Raw genomic sequence first — 9,052 nt, 5'->3', positions numbered from 1 at the left:
AGATAGATCAAGACGCTTGATAAGTTTTTTCAATGAGTACATACCTTGACAAGATTTTTAAGTAGTTCAAAATGGAATAGTCAAAGAAGGAGTTCTTGCCTGTGTTGCAAGGTGTGAAGTTGAGTAAAGACTCAAAACCCGACCACAACAGAAAATAGAAAGAGAATGAAAAGTCATTCCCTATGCCTCAGTCATAGGTTCTATGAAGTCTGCCATGCCGTGTACCAGACCTACTGTATACCCTGCCCTGAGTTTCGCAAGGAAGTACAATTTTTATCTAGGAGTAGATCACTGGACAGCGGTCAAAAATATCCTTAGAGGACTAAGGAAATATTTCTCGGTTATGGAGGTGATAAAGAGTTCATTGTAAAGAGTTACGTCGATGCAAGTTTTGACACCGATCTGGATGACTCTAAATCACAATCCGGATACATATTGAAAGTGGGAGCAATTAGCTAAAGTAGCTCCGTGCAGAGCATTGTAGACATAGAAATTTGTAAAATACATACGGATCTGAATTTGGCAGACCCGTTGACTAAACTTCTCTAACAAGCAAAACATGATCACAACTTAGTACTCTTTGGGTGTTAATCACATGGCGATGTGAACTAGATTACTGACTCTAGTAAACCCTTTGAGTGTTGGTCACATGGCGATGTGAACTATGGGTGTTAATCACATGGTGATGTGAACTATTGGTGTTAAATCACATGGCGATGTGAACTAGATTATTGACTCTAGTGCAAGTGGGAGACTGAAAGAAATATGCCCTAGAGGCAATAATAAAGTTATTATTTATTTCCTTATTTCATGATAAATGTTTATTATTCATGATAGAATTTTATTAACCGGAAACTTAGTACATGTGTGAATACATAGACAAACAGAGTGTCACTAGTATGCCTCTACTTGACTAGCCCGTTGAATCAAAGATGGTTAAGTTTCCTAGCCATAGACATGAGTTGTCATTTGATTAACGGGATCATATCATTAGAGAATGATGTGATTGACTTGACCCATTCCGTTAGCTTAGCACTTGATCGTTTAGTATATTGCTATTGCTTTCTTCATGACTTATACATGTTCCTATGACTATGAGATTATGCAACTCCCGAATACCGGAGGAACACCTTGTGTGCTATCAAACGTCACAACGTAACTGGGTGATTATAAAGGTGCTCTACAGGTGTCTCCGAAGGTGTTTGTTGGCTTGGCATAGATCGAGATTAGGATTTGTCACTCCGATTGTCGGACAGGTATCTCTGGGCCCTCTCGGTAATGCACATCACTATAAGCCTTGCAAGAAATGCAACTAATGAGTTAGTTGCGGGATGATGTATTACGGAACAAGTAAAGAGACTTGCCGGTAATGAGATTGAACTAGGTATTGAGATACCGACGATCGAATCTTGGGCAAGTAACATACCGATGACACAGGGAACAACGTATGTTGTTACGCGGTTTGACCGATAAAAGATCTTCGTAGAATATGTAGGAACCAATATGAGTATGCAGGTTCCGCTATTGGTTATTGACCGGAGACGTGTCTCGGTCATGTCTACATAGTTCTCGAACCCGTAGGGTCCGCACGCTTAACGTTCGGTGACGATCGGTAATATGAGTTTTTCTGTTTTGATGTACCGAAGGTAGTTAGGAGTCCCGGTTGTGATCACGGACATGACGAGGAGTCTCGAAATGGTCGAGACGTAAAAATTGATATATTGGACGGCTATATTCGGACACCGGAAGTGTTCCGGGTGGTTTCGGAGAAAATCGGAGTGCTGGAGGGGTTACCGGAACCCCCCGGGGAAGTATTGGGCCTTAGTGGGCCTGAGGGGAGAGAGAGGGCAGCAGCCCAGGAGGTGGCGCTCCCCTTCCCATGAGGAGTCCGAATTGGACTAGGGGAGGGGGACGCGGCCCCTCTTTCCCTCTCCGTCTCCCTCACTTTCCTTCCCCCTTCCCCCTTCCTAGTAGGACTAGGAAAGGATGAATCCTACTCCTACTAGGAGGAGGATTCCTCCTCTCCTTGGGGCGCACCAAGGCCGGCCGGCCTCCCTCCTTTGCTCTTTTATATACGGGGGCGGGGAGCACCCAAAGACACACAAGTTGATTGTTCCAAGCTGTGTGCGGTGCCCCCCTCCACCATAATCCACCTCGATCATATCGTAGCGGTGCTTAGGCGACGCCCTGCGTCGGTAGCAACGTCATCACTGTCATCACTCCGTCATGCTAACGGAACTCTCCCGCGAAGCTCTGCTGGATCGGAGTTCGTGGGACGTCATCGAGCTGAACGTGTGCTGAACTCGGAGGTGCCGTGCGTTCGGTACTTGGATCGGTCGGATCGTGAAGACGTACGACTACATCAACCGCGTTCTTATAACGCTTCCGCTTACAGTCTACGAGGGTACGTGGACAACACTCTCCCCTCTTGTTGCTATGCATCACCATGATCTTGCATGTGCGTAGGATTTTTTTTTAAATTACTACGTTCCCCAACAAGAGCTGCACCGCCGCCCCGGGTGCCCGGGCCATCAACCCCGGGTGCCCGGCCCCCTCCCTCCAGCCGGCTCCCCACCACCCGGGTGCCCGGGCCATCAACCCCGGGTGCCCGGCCCCCTCCCTCCAGCCGGCTCCCCACCGCCCGGGTGCCCGGGCCATCAACCCACGGGTGTCCGGTCCTTACAGCCACTTGGCCGCGGCCTCGCTGACCGGACCGGGTGCCCGGTCCCTCGCACTCCGGGTGCCCGGACCCCTCCGAGAGTGTCTGCGTTTCAGGGTCATTTTGGACCTTTGCCCGGATCTCTCCCTCTATTTCGTCCCTAGACTATATATACCCATTCCCTAGCTCATTAGAGGGATAGCAAAGTATTAGATAGACAAAGAGAGAGCTTTGCTCATCTTCCTCCTCTTGGAGATCTAGACCTCCTCTTGGGAGAAGCTCCTCTTGGAGATCAAGTCCTCCTCAAGGAGAAGGATCCCCATCATAGGATCATCAAGACCTGTCTCCTCATAGGATTGGGATGAACTAGTACCTTGTATCTTTCCTTTGTTGTCCTTGGATCATTGTGACCTCTTGTGTGTTCTTGGATCTAGCATATGTGTGATTGGATCTAGTTAATTTGAGTGTTTCCCCTCTCTTGTGTTCTTCGTGTTCTTGGGGAATTCCCCTCCAATTCTTGAAAGATCTCCATCTAGGGTTCCACTCTACAACATAAAGCCTAGTCTAATCTTCGCCGGTACTAGTTCGCCTTCATCTCCGTGTCCATGTCCGGCGGCCGGTTAAGCCCCCCAAGTGATGGTGCGTGAAGGAAATATGCCCTACAGGCAATAATAAAGTATTATTTATTTCCATATATCATGATAAATGTTTATTATTCATGCTAGAATTGTATTAACCGGAAACATAATACATGTGTGAATACATAGACAAACAGAGCGTCACTAGTATGCCTCTACTTGACTAGCTCGTTAATCAAAGATGGTTATGTTTCCTAGCCATAGACATGAGTTGTCATTTTATTAACGGGATCACCTCATTAGGAGAATGACGTGATTGACTTGACCCATTCCGTTAGCTTAGCACCCGATCGTTTAGTATGTTGCTATTGCTTTCTTCATGACTTATACATGTTCCTGTGACTATGAGAATATGCAACTCCCGTTTACCGGAGGAACACTTTGTGTGCTACCAAACGTCACAACGTAAATGGGTGATTATAAAGGTGCTCTACAGGTGTCTCCAAAGGTACTTGTTGGGTTGGCGTATTTCGAGATTAGGATTTGTCACTCCGATTGTCGGAGAGGTATCTCTGGGCCCACTCGGTAATGCACATCATTATAAAGCCTTGCAAGCATTGTAACTAATGAGTTAGTTGCGGGATGATGTATTAAGGAACGAGTAAAGAGACTTGCCGGTAACGAGATTGAACTAGGTATCGAGATACCGACGATCGAATCTCGGGCAAGTAACATACCGATGACAAAGGGAACAACGTATGTTGTTATGCGGTTTGACCGATAAAGATCTTCGTAGAATATGTGGGAGCCAATATGAGCATCCAGATTCCGCTATTGGTTATTGACCGGAGAGGTGTCTCGGTCATGTCTACATAGTTCTCGAACCCGTAGGATCCGCACGCTTAACGTTACGATGACAATTTTATTATGAGTTTATGTATGTTGATGTACCGAAGGAGTTCGGAGTCCCGGATGTGATCGGGGACATGACGAGGAGTCTCGAAATGGCCGAGACGTAAAGATCGATATATTGGACGACTATATTCGGACTTCGGAAAGGTTCTAAGTGATTCGGGTATTTTTCGGAGTACCGGAGAGTTACGGGAATTCGTATTGGGCCTTAATGGGCCATACGGGAAAGGAGGGAAAGACCCCAAAGGGTGGCCGCACCCCTCCCCATGGGCTAGTCCGAATTGGACTAGGGAAGGGGGGCGCCCCCTTCCTTCTTTCTCCTTCCCCCTTCCCCTCTCCTACTCCCACAAGGAAAGGAGGAGTCCTACTCCCGGTGGGAGTAGGACTCCCCCCTTTGGCGCGCCTCTCCCCTTGGCCGGCTGCCTCCCCCTTGCTCCTTTATATACGGGGGCAGGGGGCACCCCAGAGACAACAACTTGATATACGATATTTTAGCCGTGTGCGGTGCCCCCCTCCACCATATTACACCTCGATAATACCGTTGCGGAGCTTAGGCGAAGCCCTGCGTCGGTGGAACGTCATCATCGTCACCACGCCGTCGTGTTGATGAAACTCTCCCTCAACACTCGGCTGGATCGGAGTTCGAGGGACGTCATCGAGCTGAACGTGTGTAGAACTCGGAGGTGCCGTGCATTCGGTACTTGATCGGTCGGATCGTGAAGACGTACGACTACATCAACCGCGTTGTGATAACGCTTCCGCTGTCGGTCTACGAGGGTACGTGGACAACACTCTCCCCTCTCGTTGCTATGCATCATCATGATCTTGCGTGTGCGTAGGGAAATTTTTGAAATTAGTACGTTCCCCAATAGTGCGGTCACCGGCGAGGAAGAGTAGGACATGGGGCACGGGCCGGCTCACGGATTCGAGCGCTGCAGTCTTCCATGACACGCTCTTCCTTGTTGGAGCCCGTGTCCTGGACGTTGCCGGGCGATGCGAGATCCACGATAGATCCCTCGTGGTTAGAGCCCGACACCTCTACCACAACCCGGGCGTGGTGTGAGGGGTGCCGGTTACCCGTACCACCTCCAAAGCGACGTGTGATTCCGCCTCTGTGGCCTCCTCCGCAAGGGCTGTCGCGGCCTCCCGCGCCCTCCGCCTCGCACAACAAGCACGCCGCTCCATGTTAGCGAACGCGTCATGATTCAACCGGCGTATACCTCCAACTCTGAGCCCATGGGTTGATGCGCCACCAAAGGGGTTGCGCTGCTGCGACGGCGTTAGCACGCCAGACGGACCTGAAATTATTTGCATTAAAAAAATGATATTTCAAAATTGATCATAATTTTTAAAATATGTTAAAAGAATCAATAAATGTTTTGAATATGACGCTGCTATCTGTTCTTGAAGGTTCTCGTTGCACATTATTCAATAGTTACGGACAACTCAAGTGGCTAGCTTTACGCGGTGGGTAGTTGGAATTCGTAAGTTCGAGTCCTCAGAAGTGCACTCTTTTCTGGTATTTTTGGCATCGTGATGTTGTGCTGAACTCGCTTGGGAGATAAAATTATATGCATTTAAAGTCTGTGAGAATTATATGTGCAAGCAAAACCCTGTGTGCACACAAAAAGGAATATTTAGCTTATCGGTTTCGCCGTGTGTAAAGGAATCAATCAGCTATTTTTCCGTTCATTGATCGAGGGCATTTAAGAGTTTTGTTACGCCAGATAAGGCCCATTAGTTATTCAATCTACTCTTCCTTTCAATCCTTACAATTGCGGAGATTTGAAGGTATGAAGGTTCTTAATATTTTAGGAAATATGAACAGTTTTTCAAATCCTGGAGAGTATTTTGAAAATTATTTACATTTTTGAAAAAACACGAACAAAATATGAAAGGGAACATCTTTGAAAATTCACAAATATTTTCTGAAAACACGAACATTTTCATAAAAACATGAACATTATTTGAATTTGTGAACATTTTATTAATATGGGAACATGTGTTCATAATTTATAGGATTTTTAGAAAATGTGTATCTTTTATACACGAATATTATTTTCAGTTTTGAAAATTTCAATAAAACGTGAATACTTTTCAAATTTGGAACATTTTTTGAAATGCCTTTTTCTTTCTAGAAATCTCGAACAATTTTTTTAAAAATATTTTTTGAAAAAATAGGGAACTTTTTGCAAGTTCCGAATATTTTTCAAAATAGCAACAAAATTTTGGAATTCTGAGCATTTTCCAAATTGTTTTTTTAATTCTGAACTTTTTTGGACAATTTTTAATTTAGGAAATAAATTAAAAAAATAAACTTGGATGGGAAAAAAAGATTTGGAGCATTTTTTGAAATGTCGTTTTCTTTTTAGAATTCTCAAACAATTTTGAAAACCAATAAGTTTTTTTAAAAAAATGGGCAACTTTTTGCAAGTTTAGAATATTTTTCTAAATAGCAACAAAATTTTGGAATCTGAACATTTTCCAAAAAAATAAATTCTAAAAGTTGTTTTGAGAAATTTTTATTTACGAAATAAATTCTAAAAGAAAAATAAACTTGGAAGGGAAAAAATAGGAGAAAATAGAAGTAAAACACATAAAGAAAGAAAAATGAGCTAACCCATTATTGGTTGTCCTGTGCATAACGCCAACTATATGTCGCCCTGTCCGGAAAATAAAATGTTCCCAGCTGTGTGGGCAGAAAAATAAGTGAGCTAGCTTGTTCCCACAGCGCGCGGCCATGTACGAAAATTCTTTTTCTAGCAGACAAACGCATAAGAATTTAGTATCACCTGGGTAGAAAATAATTATTTTCAGCGGTGAACGGATGAAAAAATTGGTGAAATGCCCCTTGCTTTATTTATTATAAAAATAGATAAAAATAAATAAAATAAATATAATAGGTATAGATATAGATTTATATTTAGATATCACAGAGTCCTTCGTAGAGGCTAGGATTGAGCAGCGAGATATTGGGCCTGCCCATTTATGCAGATACGTGGCTCCCGATGGTAGGAACCTTACAACAGGTTTTGTCCGGTTTTACCAATTTGAAAACTTTCTAGAACGTTCCTGGACTGATTTTTTGTTTCTTTTTACACTTTCTTTTTTGTCGTCGCTAGGATTTTTGGATCTTTATTTTTTGTTTAGTTTTTTTTTCTAATTCTATAATTGTAAAAAATGTTTAAAATCTTGAAAAAACTAGTTTGTTATTATAAATCATTTTTAAGGACTATTAGGAACTTCAAAAAATGTTCACAGTTTTTTCAAAAAAAGAACAATATTTTGAAATATGTTCATGTTTTCGAAAAAAAATCCCATTTTTTTAAAAAAACGTGCATGAATTAAGCTTCTTCATAGTTTCACTTTTTTCCTATTTTTGATTTTGTTTGCGTCAAATAGGACCTCCCACTGCCCATTTTGATGCTGGGGCAACTCATAGATGGAGTGATGTAATGGCCTGAGGCCCATTTATCATTCGGTTAGTTTTCTTTTCTAGGGTGTACATTTTTTTTGGTTTTTTCATTTCTTTTCTTTTTCTTCCTAGTGATTTTCTGGAATTTTTGGCATCTTGTTGTTGTGCTGAACTCACTTGCTTTGGTGCCAGTGGGTTGGCTTAGTCGTGTCCCCCGCGCTCTATTGGACACAATGAGTATCCAATAGGAGCCCCCGCGAGCGATGCAAGGCGCGTTGCCGCGCGAGCAATGCGAGGCGCCCTAATAAGTCGGCCAACTACGCTAGCGATCACAAGCGGGGTGCTCCCTTGCGAGCGATGCAAGTTGTGTTGCTTGCTGTAAGCGACACATCACAGAGACCTTCGTGGAGGCTAGGAACGAGCGGCAAGAATTTGTCCTGCATATTTAAAAAAATATGTGGCTCCCAATGTTAGGAAACTTGTAGCAGGTTTTGTCCAATTTTACCATTTGGGGAACTTTACAGAATGTTTCTGGACCGTTTTTTGTTTCTTTTTTTTACAGTTTTTTGGTTTTATTTCGCATTTTTGATTTTCCTTTTCTGTTTTGTTAATTATAATTCTCAAATTGCAATTTTTCTAAAAATTCAAAAATAGTTTGGAATTAAAAAATCAATTTTTCAAGAAAATTAGGAATTTCAAAAAATCTTCACAAAGTTTGAAAATTTTCTAGGATTTCAAAATGATCGTGTTTCCAAAAAATGTTCCCAATGTATTAAAAAAAATCAATTTTTCAAGAAATATAAGGAATTTCAAAACATGTTCACAAATTTTGAAAAATTTCTAGCATTTGAAAATGACAATTTTTCAAAAAAAATGTTCTCAATGTTTTAAAAGTTCACGAATTAAAACTTCTTCATAATTGCAAAAAATATTCCTGTTTTTTAATTTGTTCGTGGAAAATAGGACCCTCCCACTGCTCATTTTGACGCTCGGGCAACTCGCAGATGGAGGGACGTAATGGGCTGGGGCCCATTTATCATTTGGTTAGTTTTCTTTTCTAGGGTGTTCATTTTCTCTGGTTTCTTCGTTTCTTTATCTTTTCTTCCTCGTATTTTTCTTGAAATTCTCTTTTCGGTCTTGGTTTGTTCTTGGGTCCTGGTATTATTGTAGTGATTCAAATATAAATATCAAAAAATATATTAATAGAAATTGAAAATGTACCTGAATTTAATAGAATGATAGTGAATTTAAAAATATTCAAGAATTAAAAATACTCATTAATTTTAAAAGGAAACATTAAAAATAAAAATGAAAAGAGTTTTTGAGAAAAAGATGAAAACCCATTTTAAAAGTCATGAAATTGTCAAAAACTTGCGAAGACCATTTTTTAAATATGTGATGAACAATTTTCTAATAAGGACGGATATTGTCGAAATATGTATGAATCTTCTCTACACAATGAATGTTTTTAAATACATGATGAACATT

The sequence above is a fragment of the Aegilops tauschii genome, chromosome 7, assembly GCF_002575655.3.
Source record: "Aegilops tauschii subsp. strangulata cultivar AL8/78 chromosome 7, Aet v6.0, whole genome shotgun sequence".
Classification (NCBI taxonomy): domain Eukaryota; kingdom Viridiplantae; phylum Streptophyta; class Magnoliopsida; order Poales; family Poaceae; genus Aegilops; species Aegilops tauschii.
The sequence above is the reverse complement of the archived record's forward strand: the minus strand, read 5'-3'. Positions refer to the sequence as shown.